General features: G+C 40.1%; 1 protein-coding gene across 2 annotated transcripts in view; it reads left to right on the forward strand.

Moving 5' to 3' along the window:
• The first annotated feature begins 446 nt into the window (after positions 1–446).
• Positions 447–18,729, forward strand: part of SEMA3D (semaphorin 3D) — a 198,770-nt gene continuing 180,487 nt past the window's right edge. The window contains exon 1 of one of the 2 annotated variants that reach the window (XM_086696799.1): positions 447–585. The gene's annotated coding sequence lies outside the window, so the exon portion shown is untranslated. The remainder of the gene's footprint in view (positions 586–18,729) is intronic. The other variant, XM_086696800.1, reaches the window with a different exon arrangement.

Genomic DNA, 18,729 nt, shown 5'->3' on the forward strand with positions numbered 1-18,729 from the left:
TCAGAGGAGCTTGCGCCCGTGCCCCGGGTCGCCGCCGCGCACTCCCACAGCCTGCATCCCCGTCTTCGGTTCCTGAAAGGACGTCTGGCCCAGAGAGAGGGAGAGAAGAGTTCGCAGCAGGTAAGGCTGGCTTCTGGTCACCTGCTACCCCAGTGGGAGGGCGCGGCGGGGACCGCAGAGTGAAGCCGGGGTGACTGGATTTGGGGGGTGGCCGTGGGTCCGAAGTGGGATGCGCAACTCCAGGAGCTAAGGAACCGTCGTGGGACCGAGAAGGCGCTCCGGAGCGGACCAGGTGGGCGCGCGGGGGACCAGACAGAGAATCAGTGCGCTTAGGTGCGGACGGCCTGTGCGCGCCGCGCCGGGGACAGCGTGGCGGCGGGGGCGCGGTCCCACCTCCCAGCTGCCGCCGCCAGAGCCTCCTCGGCCAGAGCCTCCCGCCGCCAACACCGCGCAAAGTTTTCCGCCGGAGACGCTCCCGGGAACTTCACTCTGTCCCTCGCTTCCTCCGCGGCCAAGGCGGCGGAGAGCGCGTCGGAACGTGACCTGCGGCTTCCGCCGGCTGCAGGTTCATTGGGAGACGCGATGGTGGGGACCGTCCGGGGAGGATTTGACCAAGGGCTTCCACACTCTCGCTCCCCCCTCCTCCCCGCTTTTCCCCTTGGGCTGGGAGGGGGAGGGGACGGGGAGACCGTGGCGTTTGTTTGTTTTGTGGCTTCGGGAGAGGGATGGGCGATGCCTTTTGCCTTGCGAAGGAATCGTGACGCTCCGTCTGAGGGAAGCGCGCATCCTTCTTACCCTGAGGGTAAAGTTGGGGTCAGACACCAGCCACGAAGCTGGCTGTCTGGGAAATGCTGGTTATTGCAAAATGCACTCAGGCTGGAGCGGGGCATCCCTTGGTAGCCTCGGCTTGGCTCGGAGTTGACTCCTGCTGGGAATTTAACTCAGTGACTCTACCCCCTCCCCGACCCCGGGTGTCCCCTCCTGGCCCCCGGCCGGCCCGCCCCGAGTCGACGCGTTAATGGGCTGCCCTGGCAGAGCCAGGGCTGTTTTCGGCACTGGCAGATTCTCCTTCCCTGGCGGCTTGTGCTCAGCCTCGTGGGCTGAGTCGTGCTTCCGTCCCAGCGCGGAGGGGACTTGGCAGGAGGAGGAGACGGTGCGCTCTCGCCGGCGAGCTGGAATCCGAGGGACTGGACGCGCGTCGCGCGCCCTGCAGCTGGGGCCATTGAGGTCCCAAATTCCTTGTTACGGAGATCGGAGTTCAAAAGGCGAACTTTTCGCCGTGTAGCCCGGAGTGAAACGAGGACTTCACCAAAGCCCCTCCCACCCTTCCTTAGCTTGTCAGTGCCGTTTGCGCTAGCGAAAAGGGGGGGGGGGGGACTTGAAGTCTCAAGTTTAGCGGCGAAGACTTCTTTTCCTGACTGTGTTTGTGGGGGAGGCCCTAACGGGGAGGAAAGGGTCGAGGGGGGAGTGGAGAAGGGATGAGACCCCCTCCTGCGTCTGGTGCTGCTGTTGCGTAACCATGGCAACCGCCTTGGCGCGAGCGGTCAGAGCCTTATGGGTTCCGCACGTGGAAGGAAAAATATGGAGGGTGGGGAAGGGAGAGAGCCGCATGTCATCACTCCAGTGTTGCCTTCGCTTCTCCTGCTGTACCGAGGCCAGATATCGAGGAGATGAGCAGGAAGGGTTGGGGTTGGAAGTGTGCAGCCCCAGCGGGGAATTGCTTTAATTCTGTCCAGCCTTGAAGTCGTTGAGGCTCCTCCCAGCAGCTAAAGCTGGCCAGAGGAGTCACCGCTGACAAGCTCCAAAGTGACAGTTCAGGTCAGGGAGATGGGAAAAGACCATGGCCCTTGGAAGAGAAAGGCCAGGAAATACAGGAAGGTGATGTGGGAAGAGATAAGAATAGGGTCAAGAGGCAGCTGAGAGACAATAAAGCGGTACTGATTTGGATTGCCAACATTTCAAATGGAATTTGCCCATTTATGAAATGGAAAATTGGTGATGGGAAGGGACATTTATCAAACACTTGTTGCATTGTAGGTGCTTAATACATTGTCACGATTAATATTCCCAACAATACCACTCAGTGTCATTCTTCTTTGTTTTTAGTTGACAAGAAAGCAAAGACACGGGATTAGAAATGGGTGGTGTCCCATTTTGGTTTTCGCAATTCTAACAAAGAATCCTCACCCTTAAATACTTAAAAATGGAATCGATGGTTAGGGGAGTAGACAAAGCAGTTATTTTCATCTCAAAAATGAGAATAAGGAGATCTAGAAGTGTTAATTGGTATGTCCAAATATAAACCAGTAAGGGGCAGGCCTGAATCTGGACCTGTTTTCCCGTCATGTGGCTCACCTTTCAGGGACTTCAGGAAGCTTTCAGTCATCACTTAGGTCATCACTTAGAGGCCCTTTCTAAGATCACTTTGATACTGCATCTGTATATGATCATTTACTAGGGAAGAACACCTAAGAATTTAAATGGAATCCATTATTGAGGATTGCTATGGACCACATCAAATGTGTAGGCTGAGAATCGTATGCATGTGATATTAATAATCTATATTTACACAGGTCTTATTGTACCTTTTAGGAATTATTGAGTGGCTTTAGTAATAATTGGAAAGAAAAGATGAAAACAAAGAAACATATTTTGTCAAATAGTAACCCCATGGCTGTATTGAGAAAATTTCCTGAGATTAATGGAGATTTCCTTAGTCTATTTATTGCTTTCATGACCTGAATACCTAAAAACTTACTTCATATTTTGGCACCACTGTTTCACCTTTGTAAAAATCTGCTGTCTGTCCGTTTAGGAGAAGTAATGATGTGACTCCTGTTACCTTCCTGTCTCTCTGAGAGGGGGAGGTCAGTGAAAAGCATCTGACAGTGCAAAATGTTTTGGAATTATCAGGAAACCATAATCAATACCAGCAGAAACTAAGGGTACAAGGTAGAGAAAAAAATTATGTGGCTTTTATTTTACCTTCTTGAAGAATTGCCTTTATAGGTGAATCTTAGTTAATAAATTTGCTTTATATTTTTACATGGGAAAATGCACAAAGATAAATTGAATTTTTCCTTTCTGCTTGAGTGTGTAGGGCTGGTAAGGGTAGGAGTAGGAATTATTTTCGGTAGCAGGGAAGGTCAGGAATATAAACAATTACAAAGACAGAGGAAGCACATGTACTGTTTCCAATGACAGGCTAACAGATCAACTGTAGGTCTGAACTTGAGTCATGGAGCTGAATTGCTCTCACATTATTTCTTTTCCAAAAGTAGGAAATACATTGTTTGGGGTTGGGGTTAAAGTAAGTCAGGAAGTTTCAGAGTACCTCATTTTTATTCTTCATACTGTGATCTCATTCCATTACATGAGCATGTGTTAACCATAAAAAGCCTTATCACAGACCTGAAGAAGTTTCCGAAGATGTCTTCTGGAATTGGTAGGTATCTCTGTGGACCAGTATTTGTATACTGCTTGTACAGAGCCACTGGATTAAGTCATCACCATTTTTATTAAGTATTTGCAATATCAACTTTTCAGTCTCAAAGAAAGAAATATTCCAATTGGTGTTGGCTTCATAAACACTAGTATGTCTTCAGATTGTTTTTTTATGGCTTCATTATTCTGAGAAAAACAAATGTGACTCTGAACTTTATTGTTCCGTCTGGGAAATCTAATGGTGTGCTGACATATGTTCTTTGGGAAGCATTCTTGTCAATTAATACATGATTTATTTCATGAATAAGAGTAACCATAGCTCCATTTTGAAAAATTATTCTTTCCATAAATACCTGGAGCTAAACAAATTACTTCAATAAAACAGCATTTCAGCACTCAATAACAAATTCCTTGAAAGAAAAAAAAGAAATGTCCACATTTGTAAAATAAATAGGAATAATAGTAATAATGATTGACCATAGACAAAATTGTTAATCAGTTTCTTCCTACCTCAAAATTTGGTTAAAAAATACTCCACTAATAGAGAAAACCTTGGCCCAAATCCTTTTTTATTTGTATAAAGCTAATATTCTGAGTTTTTAGTAATGTGTTTACCTCTTTACTTTTGTTGTTTATGATTGTTGACTAGATCATAAGAACTTTGGAGGAAGGAGGTGACTAACTTTTTATACCTTCAGGTTAGTACAATGCTAAACATATTCAGATGCTTAGCACATACTGAAGTCTGATTCTGTATCTAAACAGTCAATGCAGTGATTTTGAATCGCTTTACTGCCTACAAAAGACCAGATTAAAGGTCTTTGCTATTATACTTTACTTTTTCTGAGATTTTTAGGAAGGAGACTTTCATCTTACAGCTGAGTTTTAACCCGTCACCGAAAAAGGTGGTGAGATGCTGAGTGTGTTATCCTAGTACATAATGTACAGAAGTGGTGTAATGATTGTGTGAAACAGGTATATGAGAATACTTAATAAACTGTTGCACGCTATGAAAAGTTATTATTTCGTTTTAAATTTTTTGTGTGTTTTTTAGAAGGACCCAGTTAACACATGAGAATCTACGTCATCTGTGTCCATATTAGTTCACCTTAACTTTGTACCTAAATAATAATTAAAACGAAGGACGTAGCTAAAGCAAAATTCACTATGAATAGGAAATACACTGATAAGCAACTATAACAGTTTTGAAATGATTTTGAAATTTAATAATAATGAGATATACTCAAATAATTACACAATTATAGGGGCGCCTGGGCGGCTCAGTCAGTTGAGCGTGTTACGCTTGATTTCAGCTCAGGTCATGATCCCGGGGTCATGGATGGAGTCCTGCATTGGGCTCCGTGCTAAGCATGGAGCCTGCTTAAGATTCTCTCTCTCTTTCCCCCTGTCCTTCTCCCTCTGCTCGTGCTGTCTATCTCTAAAATAAAATTAAAATAATTAGACAATTACAAATATAAATTATTAAAAACAGGGGCACCTGGGTGGCTCCGTCGGTTAAGTGTCCGACCTCGGCTCAGGTTGTGATCTCGTGGTTTGTGAGTTCAAGCCCCACATCAGGCTCTGTGCTGACAGCTCAGAGCCTGGATCCTGCTTCAGATTCTGTGTCTCCTTCTCTCTCTGACCCTTCCCACTTACACTCTGTCTCTGTCTTTCAAAAAGAAAGAAACATTGAAAAAAAATGTAAAATTATTAAAAACAAATAGTTAAGTGCTTCAAGAAGCTCGAATATACAATGAAACATACTGTTCATACTTAGATTTTACTCTGTTTTCTTTAATATTTGATCATTCATATCCATGTTAATAATATTTAATAATTTCTAATGTCATGAGTTGCGAGCCAGGCTATCTTGAACAATGAGTTTGCTCATTGTTTTACAAAGCTCAACAAGCTACAAGTATTACCCTCCCATAGAAATGTATAAAATAAACCAAGAATTAGGTGACTAGAAGAGTCTGCATTTATCTGAATCTATCTTCTTTTTAAAGATGCAATGTCTTCTTCAGAAATTAGGAATAACATGTCCCTTGTTTCTTCTATAGGTAATTTAACATGATAACTTAAACATTTTATATCTACAAAGCAGAGAGTCAGGTAATTGTTAAATATTTGTAAATCTGATGTAACAAAAATAAGACACCAGTATTTTTATTTTTTTTTTATGTGTATTTATTTTTGACAGAGAGAGAAAGAGAGAGAGACAGGGCATGAGTGGGGGAGGGGCAGAGAGAGGCAGAGACACAGAATCCAAAGCAGGCTCTGAGCTGTCAGCACAGAACCTGATGCGAGCCTCAAACCCATGAGCCCTGAGATCATGACCTGAGCTGAAGTAGGACACCTAACTGACTGAGCCACCCAGGTGCCCTGACACCAGTATTTTTAAAACTGGTGGTTAATAGTGTTTTCTATTAGTGAGTTTTACTAGCAAACCATAGGAAAAATGGAAACATTTGCTATGTTTTCCTAATTAAATAGAATTAAACATCATTAAATGGTGCTATTACTACTAAGAACAAAGTCAATAAAATAATCAAAAATGTCCAAATTACCGATCATCTTAAAAAGAAATATAATACTCTTGCTTCCATGGCAAAGAAATAAAAGGGTGTAGGTATATGAAGGTGTCATTATTAACCTACCATCAGATAAATGTCCAATTTATTTTATTGTTTTTACTAATTGTGCATTTTATTAGGTCTCCTCTTTAATTAATATTTTGCATATCTTAAATAGCTTTTAAGGATGGTGGTGTCATATTTGGTCCAAACATGAGCCTACATAACCGATACCTAATTAATGAGTTAAACATCAGTAGTTTCAGACATACTACATTAGCAGAAATTAGACTAATAGGATTGCTCAGTAGATATTGTCTGGAGTTGCCTTAGTGAAGAGGCAGAGAAGTAGTGTAATCCATACATTTATTCTCAGCTTGTATGAGTTGCTTAAAAGTGTCCAAAGTACCATCTTAAGTTGCTTAAGTAGTTCTGTAGAAGCCTTTTTTTACACATTATGTTGACAGCTGAACTCATGCCTGAAGATGCCATAATCTCAGATTACATTTAAGTAGTCTGGTTTTCATGATAGAATATATAAGATCAGTGAGACTTTTACTCCCACTCTTTGTTTTTTACTTGGGTTTTGGTGTTTGTTACTGCTGTTGCTTTTGGATAAATGTTTCCTCTTCATATCTGAATTGATTGTACTATGAAAGAAAGAAGTGAATACTATTCTTATTTGGAGACATGCTTTCAATTTTGAAATATAACTTCATTTCAAAGATATTTAGAACTCGGAATTCTCAGTTTACTTTGCTAAATACTGGGTCAATAGAAACTGATACTAATTGGAGTTTTTTTTTTTTTCATGTTTGTTTGTTTGTTTACTTATTTAGAGAGGGAGAAAGAGAGCATACACAGGGTAGGGACAGAGAGAGAGGGAGAGGGAGAATCCTAAGCAGGCTCCACACTGTCAGAGCAGAGCTGGACGTGGGGTTCTATCTCACAGACTGTGAGATCATGACCTGAGCTGAAACCAAATGTTGGACACTTAACCAACTGAGCCACCCAGGTGCCCCACTAATTTGAGTTTTCTTGTTGAAAGGGGGTGCATGTTTTTTTGTAGATCTTTTATATTTATAATAATGATTTTCGGAGTGCCTGGGTGGCTCAGTCGGTTGAGCATCTGACTTCGGCTCAGGTCATGATCTCGCGGTCTGTGAGTTCGAGCCCCGCGTCGGGCTCTGTGCTGACAGCTCAGAGCCTGGAGCCTACTTCGGATTCTGTGTCTCCCTCTCTCTCTGCGCCTCCCCCGCTCATGCTCTGTCTCTCTCTCTGTCAAAAATAAATACACATTACAAAAAAATTACAATAATGATTTTCATCACAGATGCAGTTCCTGATCATTACTGAAAAACTAGAAAATATAGTATGCATAGAGATGTGTTAGTAAAAATGTATTCATAAATCTACAAACATATATGTGAATTCTTAGCTTAAACATGAAATTTATTTAAAAAATAAATTTTATATGTGACAGTGCCTAGATCTTGTTTTTTAATATCATCCTCCAATAAAAGGAACCAGGGATCCTTGGAGAAATGGCTGATTCAAAGGCTGGGGCAGGAAATCTATACCACAAACCTGGAGCTTCTTGTAGTGCCAAAAAATAAAGAAGTGGTCAACATACACCCCACTGCCACTGCCATTGCCACATACACACAATGATTGGATATGTCAGAAAGACACAGAAGCCAATTGAAGGAGCTCGCAGTGGCCAAAGCTGGAATAATTTGAGAAAAAAAATAAAGTTGTACTGAGTATAACCCCAAATGTAAAATAACTATGCATGAGAGCGTGCTAATATAAATGATTGAATACATTAACAAATGGAGAAGAGACAAAGCTCCCATGCAGAATTTCAAATAATGTATGTAGATACTCTGTTCTCAAGGAGGGGAGCCTTAACTCCCTACTTCCGAGGTGTAAGCTGAGAATGGTCTTTTCCTCCAAACAGTACAGTATGGAAAGGGGGAAAATGGTATTATACAGAGGTTCAGCAAGCTTGACAAACAGTATCTTGGCCAGATGATCAAGGTCAACATCAGTCATGAAGCCAGTTGTTAGTACATGCTCTTGATATGATGGGATGAAAAGGACACTTTACCTCTTCAATCTCTCTCCCCAAAACCCTAACCCCAGTAGAACCATGAAAAAAACATCAGACAAATTCCAGTAGAGGGACAGTCTACAATACACTTGGATGATACTCCTCAAACTGTCAAGATCATCAAAACCAGAGAAAATCTGAGAATCTGTCACAGGCAGGAGGAAGGAAGCCAAAGAGATACGAATTCGATGTAATGTGATATCCTGGATGGGATCCGTGAAAAGAAAAAGATTAGGCAAACATGAAAGAAATTAGAATAAACTATGGGCTTTAGTTAATATATTAGTATTGGTTCCTTAATTGTAACGAATGTCCATACTAATGTAAGATGTAAATTAAAAAAAAAATAGGGGAACCTATTATAGGGTGTGTGTTTAGGGGACCTCAGTACTATCTTCTCAATGTTTTTGTAAATCTAAAACTATTCTAAAACTGAAGTCTATTTTTAAAAATTATATTTGAAAGCATATAGATTAATCATGGTGAGAAACTCTGTAGGAGGTGAACTGTTCTCTCGTCAGCAAGGTTAATGTCATTCAGTTAAATGGTTACTTTATTCTCCTAGTTCAAGGTACCACTATTCTGCCTTTTGAGGGGGAAGGGTGGTAAATATTATAGATATTATTATACTAAACACATATTTTGAATTAGCTCTTCTCATAATCACTTTTTTGAAAGAATATGTGGTATCTGGATTACTAAAAAATGTCCCCATCACTATTATTATAGGTTCTCATGAAAACAAAGCTGTGTATTATCATGTCCTGTAAATCAATCTTAAATATTAAAAGAGAAGACAAACTTTTTTTCTACTGTCCTTGCTACTTTTATGGATATTGACAAGGTCCATCTCCTGTGCCAGTTCTAGATGATGATTATGCTTCCAGAATTCTTGCCAAAATGGCTCAATGATTATTTATTCTTTTTAACCCTCTTTGAACATCAAGGACACCTACTGCATTAAGTATGTTAAATATTATTCCCTACCAAATATTATATTTAATACACATGTCATTCCTATTTTGAAAATTGTAAATATACCTAGGAGGCCATTATGTCCTTTAAAAAACCCCCTAGAAGCTGAGACTTAACGCGTGTTCCAACTAATGTAGAGTGGGGAGGAAATACAGGCTGCCATTTCCCTTTACGTGTGTGTGTCTGTATTTTCACTGTGTGTCTTCTCATTTTTTATAGATGCTTTTTCCCTCTCTCTATAAATCACAAATTATTCCTTCTCTTCCTTGTGTGGCAAATTGTTTCACATTTTTAAAAAATCTAAGTTGTACTCTCTTGGACTAGTCTCTTTTACAGTTGGACTAAAGTCCTTGTGTTTTACTTATCTAAGCTTTCATACTGGTGTCTTATTTTTTATTGTTACCTCATATTTACAATTATTTAACAGTTATCTGACTCTGTGCTTTATAGTTAACTATAGTTTCTGCTGAATTTGTGTTCTAGTGTGGCGATTGTTGAAAAGTTTAGCTTTGCTTTTTTTTTTTTTCTTTCTGTTTTTAGTTTGTATGAGTCATAGCATAAAAAACACATTTGAAGAACTTGTTCAGGATAAGTCATGGAAACCAATTCCAGAATATGTGACTAAAGGGCCTCTTTTTTGGTATGACCCCACTGAATTTCCTGAAATAATGAAAGCGTCTGAAAAAGACCCAGATCAATATGACTAATATGCTCTGGGTTCTCGCTGGACTCACTGGAGTCTTAGATTCAGGGTTTTCATTTTTGTTACACAAAATAATTGAATACATTTCTAAAAAAAGAGAGATCCTGCCTATGGTAATTTAACCCAAACAAGAGGAATGAAGAAATCTAATAGTCTGACCAAAACCTTTTAAAATGCATACCAGAGACTGTCATGTTGTCTCCTTTTTCACTTCCTATCAGTGTACTTTCAAGTGCTTGTTGACTTGTGAATACATAATTATAACTAGAGTACATTTTTTTTAAAGATCTTTGTAAATAAAAGTAATCATCTCAAGTTTTCTCAACTTTGAGATTTGACCCTGTATTAGATGACAACATCTTTAGATAGTGCAAATGTACACTTAGTAATTTTATCGTTGACATGTATTCTGATTCAAAGTTCACCCTGTTGGCCACACTAGGGTCTGTCTTATAGCTTCATGTATTTCCTTATCATAATTAAATTAGTGTGTTATAAGTTGCTCTCCAAGCCGGATGGTAGAAGGTTAAAGAAGCCACACCATTCTGTCTGCAGAAGTATTTGCATGATGAAATAGTGTAAGATGTTATTTATGACATTCAAATGGGAAGTTAATACCAATCAACTTTTGAAGTTAAGACTTTTATCACCTGTAAAGAAGCTGTTCAAAAGCATTTATGCTGGCTATACAGATGAGAGCCCAACATTTCCCTTTCTTTGGCTTGATTCACATTTCACAGAGCCGTGGGGATTGTTGTCTTAGACTGCACTGTGATGAGGTTTGGCAGAGAGTATTCATTGTTCAGGTTTTAAAAAGGGCAAGTTTTTGGCAGGAATAACTTGCACAGAAAAGAAATGCTATGCTTACACATGTGCACTCAATAAACCCTTCAGAGAGCTTGGGCTGAGAAATTGTGGATTCCTCACTCCACCCTACACCCCTATCTCTGTATGTTGACTGTTTAGAACCCTTTTGTTGTGTCACTATCATATAGACCTTTTCATTTCACAAGAAATGGTACTTTTGACTCCTATTTCAAAAGTTATTAGAGTACCGTGAGTGGTTATTTCATATCCTGTGCACTTTCACTTGAGGTTTATTAAAAATAACAATTGCATTGAGATCTGCTTTTCCCTCATATTTATCAGTCGTCACACAACCATCATCTCCATGATAGCCAATCATCCTTTCTATGTGTTCGTGACCCTTGGTTATTTCTGATAATCCGAAATGAAGATGTAGTTTCCCCTTTTTCTTTTACTTTATTGCATTCAAGCCATGTTGAAAGTGTCTGTGCTGTAAGTAGTTAACGTATTAGGACAAGCAAAACCGAAAAGTCTTGTAAATACCCCAACTCAATAAGCAGGGCAAACCAGCGTCAACCTCATGGGCCTACATTCTCCATACTCTTTCCTTTGTGGGAAAGGCTCTGATTTCTCCTTTCCCTTGGAATAATTATGCCTTTTACTGCCGCCACCTCTCCTGGCCTCTAGCTGATGCTCATTCTCCTTGCCACCTTTACGTATGTCCTCTAAGTCTTGCCTGAAAAAGTGCTTTTCACTCAAATGCTACCCACCGGTCCTTAAGATCTTTTCCAGTCCCCAGTAACTATTAACTATTACCCTCTCTCTAACTTCTAGAATCACAAGACTAAGTTTCTCAAAGATGAAGTTTAAATGGTTGTTACCTTGGCATCTTTCATGTTCCCATCGCATATCATCGAGTCTTGTATACAATAAGTACACCATCCAATACTTGAAGGGAAATTAATCCATTCAGAATCCATTGCCTCTGTTTCTTCCTCGTGCAACTACTTTAGATATATAATTCATCATAAAGTTCATTTCATGTCTATATTCCTTCATCACAAAGCTTACTTTGCATGTATTCATATTATTTTTGAGCCTTCCCACCTCTAATTCCCTTGTCATCTTTTATTTGAGAAGTATTTATTGGGTGCCTTCACTGGGCACTATGAGGGTCTCTGATGAAATACACATGAAGAAACATGACTACCCTGCAGTGGACAATTATAAAAGAATTCATGATCATTATGGGTCAAATCACATCCCTTTGGGATCTTAAATACAATAAACAAAAGGTCCTATTCATACTGCTGGTCTTTTTTCTCTAGGGCCTTTTAAAAAATTATGTCATCTTCTTCCTTAACTTCTGCTTTTATCTATGTGTAGCTTATGCCTCATGTGTCCTCTCCAACCCTGACTTCTCTCTTGGATCTCATCTATTGCTCCATACTACTTCGGCGCTTGTGGGTTGGTCTTCATTGCTCAATACTCCACTTATAAAGAGGTTTCACTGGTCACTGAAAATTTCAGAGTCTTTGATTAGTGTAACTTGAGACTGGGGCTTTGAAGTGTGGGAGGGGATGTGGTGCAACAGTTGAGACGATGCCCTGTGAAAGCAGACAGCCTGGGTTCAGATCTTAGTTCTGTCCCATCTTAGCTGTGTGATTCAGACAAGTTGCTTGACCTTTCTGTACCTCTTTCCTGTCTTTCACCTAGGGGTTTGTGAAGGTGCTGACCTCGTAGGGGCATTGTGAGGATTAAATGGGTTAATACAGGAGAATCAGATGCTGTGTGGCACATTACAATATCTGTGGGTATTACCTTTTCTTTGTCCTTTTTCGGATCAAGCGTATGGCATTTAAGGTCAGATTCTCACACCATCTACACACTGTTCCTAGTGACTTCTTGTCCTTTATCTGCTGAATTCCCTTCCTTTCATTTGAAGAACAGCCCTTTGGTGACCTCCCTGTTGTGTTCCTGGATAAGAGAATGACGTTTTAGGATTGACGATTACCACCTCCTTATTTTTCACAGACGTGTGTTTAAAGAGCCATACAGTTGACCCTTGAACAACATGGGTTTGGACTGCACAGGTCTACTTATATGCACTTTTTTTTTTTTCAAAAAATATATCAGAAAACTTTTTGAAGATTATGACAACTTGAAAAAACTCATATAGCATAGAATAAGTGACAAACTAATTCAGGTCATGAATGCATAAAGTATATGTATATACTACTTTATTTAGTCATTTACCACCATAAAATATATATAAATCTTTTATGAAAAGTTAAAATTTATCAATTTATCATGGCGCCATTCACACTCGAGAGAAATGTAAACCAACGTAAAAATGCAGTATTAAATTATAGCTGCATAAAATTAACTGTAGTATATACCGTACTACGGAAACAATTTTGCAGTCACACCCTGTTGCTGTTGCGGTGAGCTCAAGTGTTGTGAGAGGACCCACTAAAAACACGGTGTGACACTAATCATCTCCATGTGAACAGTTCGTCTCTCCCTAGTAAATGTCAAATCATAGTAAAAAGTGATCTTCTGTGGTTCTTGCATATTTTTCACTGTGTTTAGTGCAATACCATAAACCTTAAATAAAACCATGGGAACCCCACGAAGATTAGTGATGCTGGAAGTGCCCCCAGGAAGCAGAGAAAAGTTATGACATTAATAGAAAAAGTTGAAACGCTTGATATGGACCATAGATTGAGGTCTGCAGCTGCGATGCCTGCCATATCAAGATAAATGAATCCGGTGTAAGGACCATTGTAGATAAAAGAAAAGAAGTAAATGAAGCCATCATTGCAGCTATATCAGCAAGCACAAAAACCTTCTACTTTTTGCAGAATATCTTCTTTATCTCTTATGTAAAATATAGCAAAAAAAAATGTAGCTTTTATGTGGGTACAGAATTGCTAGAAGAAAAGCATACCTATAGACTCTAATATGATTTAAGAAAAAACGAAGTCATTATATGACAACTTAAGGCAAAGAGAAAGCGAAGGATCTAAAGCTGGGGAATGTAATGTCAACAGAGGAGGATTTCACAATTTTAGAAAGAGGTTTGGCTTAAAAATGTCAAGATAAGAGGAGAAGCAGTTTCTGCCAACCAAGAGGCAGCAGATGAGTTCCCAGATGTCGTTACAAAAATTGAGGAGAAAGGATATCTGCTTGAACAGGTTTTTAAATGCAGATGAAAGTGCCTTATTCTGGGAAAAAGTGCCACAAAGGATATTTGTTAGGAAGAGACGTGAGCACCAGGATTTAAAGCCGGAAGGGATAAACTAACTGTACTGTTTTGTGCAAATGCAGTTGGGAGTATGATCAGGACTGCCCTTATCTATAAAGCTGCTAACCCCTGGGGCACCTGGGTGTCTCATTCAGTTAAGTGTCCGACTTTGGCTCAGCTCATGATCTCACAGGTCGTGGTTCGAGGCCCAAGGTAGGCTCTGTGCTGACAGCTCAGAGCCTGGAGCCTGCTTCGGATTCTGTGTCTCCCTCTCTCTCTGCCCCTCCCCTGCTCTCGCTCTGTCACTCTTTCAAATAAATAAATAAATAAACACTAAAAAAGTTAAAAAAAAAAAAAAAAAGAAAGAAAAAAAAGCTGCTAACACCCTGAGCCTTCAAAGGGAAAAGATAAACATCAGCTGCCAGTCTTTTAATTGTATAACAGCAAGGCCTGGACAATGAGAACCCTGTCTCTGGTTGGTTCTATACATGCTTTGTACCTTAAGTCAGGAAGTACCTTGTTACAAAGAGACTGCCTTTTAACGTTCTTTTGGTATTGGACAATGCCCCGAGCCACCCAGCACCTCATGAGCTCAACACCGAAGGCATCAGAATGACCTACTTATCCCTAAACATAATGTCTCTAATTTAGCCTCTAGATCAGGGGGTTCTTAAGGACCTTTAGGTTCATTACACATGGTAGGATTGTCAACGTTATGAAAGAGAACCCTGATAGCACCATGAAAGTCTGGAAGGATTACACCATTGAAGATGTCATCCTTATAGAAAAAACTATGAAAGCCATCAAGCCTGAAACAAGAAATCCGTGCTGGAGAAAACTGTGTCCAGATGTTGTGCATGACTTCACAGGATTTATGACAGAGCCAATCAAGGAAATCATCAGAGAGATTGTGGAGGTGGAAAAAAAATTGAAAAGGAGGGGATGAAGGGCTTCAAGTTATGTATGGCTCTTGGAGAAATTGAAAAGCTAATAGACACCGCACTAGAAGAATTAACAGGAGAAAACTTGATGAAGACGAGTACTTTGTACCAATGCCTGATGATGAGGAAAAAGACATCTTAGGAAGATGCAGTGCATCTTAGAAGAAGCAGTGCAGAAAATAATCTGGCCGAAGAGGTCCAATTACTCAAGGTTGCTTTTGACTTTTTTTTTTATAGCATGCAGTCTTCTATTGATAGGGACACTGAAACTAAAGCAAACAGTGGAAGAAGGATTGATACTCTTTAGAAACACTTTTATAGAAATGAAAAAGAAAAAAAAATCGGACAGAAATGGCGATGTATTTCCATAGTTTCACCAAGTCTGCCTGTCTTTCTCGCCTCCCCCTTCCGCCTCCTCTACCTCTTCCACCCCCGTCTTCCCTCAGCCAGAAAGACCAACTGCCCCTCTCCCTCCTATGCAACATAAGGATCACAAAGATGAAAACCTTACCATGATCCACTTCCCCTTAATGAACAGCAAATCATCATCATGCCATACAGTTAATAACCCTATCTGTTGCATATGTGTGTCTTTGCTGGAAATCTAATCACTGTACAGCAAGAACTGTATAAGACATTTCTGTGTCATAGTCATTGTCTACGTATTAATCCTGTAGAACACCGCGCGCGTGAGGTGAGTGGCATTTAACGTAAAATTAATGTGCTAGTTTTCTTACTGTTTTATATCTTTGCTGTTCAAAGAATTATATTACCATACAGTACGCCTCTCTCTCTCATAGTTGGAGAAACTGTGTATTCACCAGCCATCGCAGGTAACGGTGTTTCTAATACTGTACTATGAATGACTGTAATACTATATGCCATAAAAACTTTATAACAATTCATTCATGAGTGTGTAGGCTAGGCTGCCATAAAGCGATTCTATTGATGACACTAGGCTATCATAAGCAGTCGTATAGCTACTTCATTATCAGTGCATGAAAGGAACCCGTCACTACGAGTTCTGTCACAGAAGAAACAGCTAGTTATAGAGGCTGAAACGTGAGGAATAAAATCCTTAGGCACCCCATCTAAATTTCTAGACTTATTTTTGAAGGTCTCACCATTGTCATTTAGCTATCTCCTGTTGGATCTGTAGCATGTCATATTTCCTTGCTAATGTGCTCCATTCCCAAAATAAGCCGGAAATATTTGCTCAACAGCTTTCCTTCCCCTTTCTCCTTTATTTTAGCCAGCGCATAGATGATTCTTTAGCCCTTCAATATGGGCCTGTTGCCAATTTGATCCCCTCGCTCGGCAGCTTACTGCCACGACCTTATCCCTCTTTCTCTCTCCTCATGAGGTATTGCTCTTAGAACTTTCCATCTAATGCGCTCACTATTCTGAAGCTTCAGAGTATTCTAGTTTAGTCTCCTTTGCAAAGAGTGAAGGAAGACGAAGTGATCTAATTCACTGTCCTCCACTAGAGGAGCTGGAAATTGGCCCAGCAACATTTTCTTGTATTTCAGCCTCACGTCCAGAGACTAGACCTTTTCCAGACCACATACCAGTGGTGAACTTGCTCTATTTGAGCTATTTAACTACTAAGAGAGCCCTGGATCCCTATTCCCTAAATGTTGCACTTGATTTTGCAGAAACCTGTAATACAGCACTTAAGGATGAAGCTCACTAAGGGAAGCTAAGCCCTATCTCTCAAGGAGGAAGTTTAGGAAGAGCACAGCGATAAAGGAGTGATGCCTGCATCTCAATGCAAGCAATCTAACATGCGGAGAGCATGTCAGTCTCATGCTGCCTCATCCACTTGGCTGTTCTCTGGAATAAACTAATAGAAACAGCAAGTATGTTAATCAATGATAGTTTCCAGAAATTGAACTTAAAGGTCACTTCAGCTTCTGCGCAAGTGGAAGTGAAACTGAATAATGTTTTACGGGAAAATACTTTTCTGATGCCTTTGCTGGTATTGTTTCAGATTAGTCTATTCCTTTAGTTGTCACTTCTGCATATGAATCTTCATCGATAGGCTTATATTCATAATAATTTATAAATTATTTATATTCCTTATATTAATTACACATCTTACATTAATAATAATTTATAAAACCATATTCTATTTCACAGGAAATAAAATGTTTTGGAGATAGGATAAATAGGATTTATTTGAAATAATTTCTAAATATTTTCTAAACAATCATAAAGCTGATCACTCTCTATATATCATTCTTTCTATATACACCTTTAGAATGTGGCATTTTCTTTTTTTTAATTTTTTTTGAAGTTTTTATTTATTTTTGAGAGACAGAGAGAGACAGAGCGCAAGCGGGGGAGGGGTAGAGAGGGAGGGAGACACACAATCTGAAGCAGGCTTTAGGCTCTGAGCTGACAGCACAGAGTCTGACGCGGGGCTTGAACCCATGAACTGTGAGATCATGACCTGAGCTGAAGTCAGACGCTTAACCGACTGAGCCACCCAGGCGCCCCTAGAATGTGGCATTTTCTATTCTATGACTTATTAAGGATAATTTTGTTAGAGGAAATCAAGAGAAGGAATAATTTTAAAGAATAAAGAGTCAATTTAGCTTGTGTTATTTTTAAAAATTTCTCTTACTCCTGTTGCTTTTTTTTTAATGTTTATTTGGGGGGGAGAGAGAGGGCTAGAGGGGGGGGGGGAGAGAGAGAGAGAGAGAGAGAGAGAGAGAGAGAGAGAGAGACTGAGAGACTGACTCCCAAGCAGGCTCCACGCTATCAGTGCAGGGTCTGATGTGGGACTCCATCTCACAAACCTTGAGATCATGACCTGAGCCAAAATTAAGAGTCAGGTGCTTAACCGACTGAGCCATCCAGGCGCCCCCTTATTGTTTTTTAATTACTTTCATGAATAAATGCTTATAAATCTGCTGGTTTATCTGTTGATGGAATTTCAAGTGAAGGCGATAATTTATAAATATTTTGCTAGGGCAAGGGGGGTTTCTTTTCCAGATGATTACATTTAGATGTCATTCATAGGGACCAGCCAGGCTAATAGTAGGCTTTCCAGTTAGTTCCAGGGTCACTAGAAAAGCAGTGATCTGGGACAAGGCAATGATTCTTTTTCCAGGTCTGTACCCCGGTTTGAAGACAGGTAGGGAAGGTGAGAAAACCTTTGGGCTGCTATGCAGGTTGTTATTTGGGGGCCTCTATAGTTCCTTGATTGTATCTGACTGCTCTTTCTTTACCCCCTTCATGGGTCCCCTTTCTCTTCCTCCCACTAACTGAATTTTGCCTCTTTGCTTACAGCTGCCTTTTCTTTCTACAGGCTCTTCTCACGGATCCATTCACTGTACTCATTCCAGTTATTATGTAAATGGGGAAGACACATAAATTATTAACCCTGAACCCTCCCCTGGTTTTGGTCACTTGGCCAGTGCTTTTTCCAGTAGACGCTAGTCTAAGGCTGTCAATCATCCACTTAGCAAGGAGTTTAGATTCTTAGAATGATCCACCATATGCTTTCTCCCATTGTGGGTGTGATTTTGTACACATCAGTGTTTACACTATATTGTGGAAAAGGAGTACACTCTGAAGTCACAATTTAGTATTTGGGAAAACTTGGGAAGTTTTTTAACCTGATCAACTTTGGTATACTTGCATTTGAAGTGGAGTAAATGACAGCCTTACATCCAAAACACATGTGAGTATTGGATGAGAAAATGTAGATAAAGAACCTCGCCCAGTTCCTGACACCATTGTTATTTAAAGAAACCAACACTAAGAGTTTGATTTTTTCTGAAACATATACAGTGTACAATATATACAGTAAGCTGTTCTATTAGTTGCAAAAGCCTTGAGGTGCCAGGGTACAGAGTTTGGATCTTATTCTGTAGGCAGTTGGGAGCCACTAAACATGTTTGAACCATGAAATAACC

This window comes from Puma concolor, chromosome A2, assembly GCF_028749965.1.
Source record: "Puma concolor isolate L17-30 chromosome A2, mPumCon1.1.hap2, whole genome shotgun sequence".
Lineage (NCBI taxonomy): Eukaryota > Metazoa > Chordata > Mammalia > Carnivora > Felidae > Puma > Puma concolor.